General features: G+C 42.8%; 1 protein-coding gene across 1 annotated transcript in view; it reads right to left on the bottom strand.

Moving 5' to 3' along the window:
• The window catches only part of LOC105822769, a 42,046-nt gene that overhangs the window by 27,124 nt on the left and 12,549 nt on the right, over positions 1-2,373 (bottom strand). The window lies entirely within an intron of this gene.

The raw sequence follows: 2,373 nt of genomic DNA, 5'->3' as shown, positions 1-2,373 counted from the left end.
TTTTCTGTGATTCAACCCCAGGGCAGATGTGGACATGCCTCACGGGATTCGTGGAAACCCCTTTATGTAATGAGAGCATGATGAGATTGTGCTGCATTGTATTGTTACCTAAACTTGAAGGTTGCATTAACATTTGGGCCTCAGTGTCTCTTCTGTCCTCAACAGCACCTCACCTTTGAAGTGAGGGTCACTCAGCTGAGGGCAATCGGGTTCACACAACTTGTCAAATGCAACTGCTGCTACTTCTGTGTTGGGCCCAGGGCACATGAGTTGGGCCACCAAGAATCCATTATAGTTTGTCCTTACATTTCCCTGTGACAAAGGAGTTCAACCCCGGTCCATGATTAGTTCAAAGGGCTATGAAAGGCTTGGGACAGTAGCCAGACCTATCTTTGTGGAAGTGTCTATGTGAGTGTGAGTGGTCAGCCTCCCTTGTCCACTGCTGCAGAGAGTTCTCTGGTTGTACCTGATATTCACTAGCATCCCCTCTCACCTACACTGTGGACTCTTCTAACACGTGGCCAGCACTTTACAGTGAGGGTTGCTCTGTGTTGCTTCCCTAGTGGACTCAAGCATCAACACTATGGGGCCATTGTCCTTGGTCACTTGGACACTTTCAGACGTGTGGTTGATGCAATTGACCCCCCAGTGTTGAATGCAGTGGAGGAACCGACAGAAACTCTCTAGGCCTGAGGGAATGGCCCTGCCTCTGTGAAGACATTCAAGCTTAGCCTCAAAAGGAGAGTTAATGTCTATCAGTGGGAGAGCACCTTTCCTTTGTTCACTGGTCCACAGGCATGAGGACATCAATTAAGGGGCATCAGACCAGGTCACTGATACAGGGGAGCACATTGTGCCCAAGTAGGAGTGTTCCTACCTGGGAATCAGGACTTCTAATCTATCACAGCCTATAATATGGAAATAAGAAGAAAAAATTTCACAGGTTTTCACCATGGACATGGTGATAGGAATTAATCTCACTTCTACCCCTGATTTCCAGACCCATGTGCCACAGAACACTATAATGCCCATTATTTTGAGGTAAATGCAGCCAGTATTTGTGACCAAGAAATGCCTGCAGCAGACTTTGGTTTAGGAATTATGTTGCCTCCATGAAGACAATTTCATAAAATGTGTGGGTCATACTCACTCAGAACTATTTGCAGAGACTGAATCAGCCCTTCTATTTTTCTATCCTGCTATCTGTTTCTGGAAAAATCTGAAAAATGTAGGCGATTGGATCCTGTGCCCACATTTACACAGTCACATCCCCCATCCCTTAACAACAAACCTATTCCTTGGTCTTAAATAACATCATGGAAGGTCTTATGTCAGAGATGCAGATATCAGAACCTGGGCAGGGATTCTGAAAGAAGAACTGTGACAGGAAAAGCAATCTCACATTAGAATACTGTGTAATTCTGATTGGCACAAATTGCAGCCACTCAAGAGTAGATGTGTTCTGAAGAAATCAACTTCTTTCCATATGGACAGTAGGTGTTCCTGCAGGATGGGGTTATGTTGACAGACTAGTATAATATATGTTACTATCAGCTCAGCCAATTAACCAGAGGAGTTAGGTCAGGCTTGTTGGGATGCTGCCCTGGTCATGTTCCATCCCTCAGCTGGAAGAGGCCTGATATTAACACAGCCAGCACGGAGACTGGTAGAGCCATATTGGTTAGACTCACTAAAATAATTTAAACTAGGTCTACTTGGACCCTCTGACCTGAGAGAACAGCTATCAATTGCTCAGACATGCTGATTCATTTTAAACACTAATATAATTGTATGGATTTATGATGTTTTTTGTGCTAGAGTGTTGTGAGTTTAGTTAATTGGACTAATAGCTGAGAATTTTTAACATTTAAGTAGCTTGTAGAGTTTGAAGAAACATCGAGTGATATGGTACAGATTCTGAGCTGACATGCTAGGACAAAGTAATTGACAACACTATATTAAGAAGGTCTAAATGGATATAGAGAACTCAGGTTACGATTGGTTGTGCAGGAAGATAAATGAAAAATGATCAATTAGATTTGACAAACAGAATGTTAATTAATTATATCAATGAGATCAGGTTATAGACTTGTTTGCTAAGACCTCATATTAAAATGAGTTAAAGACAGAATCCAACTTGCAAAATCAGGAGGCATGCAGGACATTTGACTCTTTCAATCTGCCTGTGAAGATAGAATGGATGCTTTTCATCAGGTTGGGAGGTGAGATTTAATATTTTGAAGAAGGTTATCCAGGGAAAGTTGCTAATAAAATTGGTGTGGAGATGTTTGGGTTCAGAATTGCCATGGGTGTGGGGTCTTAAAGCATTGGCCCTGGACTGTATGGGCGGATGGACCCTGATATGTTTCCAAC

This window comes from Propithecus coquereli, unplaced genomic scaffold (assembly GCF_000956105.1).
Source record: "Propithecus coquereli isolate 6110/MARCELLA unplaced genomic scaffold, Pcoq_1.0 Scaffold635, whole genome shotgun sequence".
Lineage (NCBI taxonomy): Eukaryota > Metazoa > Chordata > Mammalia > Primates > Indriidae > Propithecus > Propithecus coquereli.
Note: the sequence above shows the minus strand (reverse complement) of the source record. Positions and strands in the feature narration are given on the sequence as shown.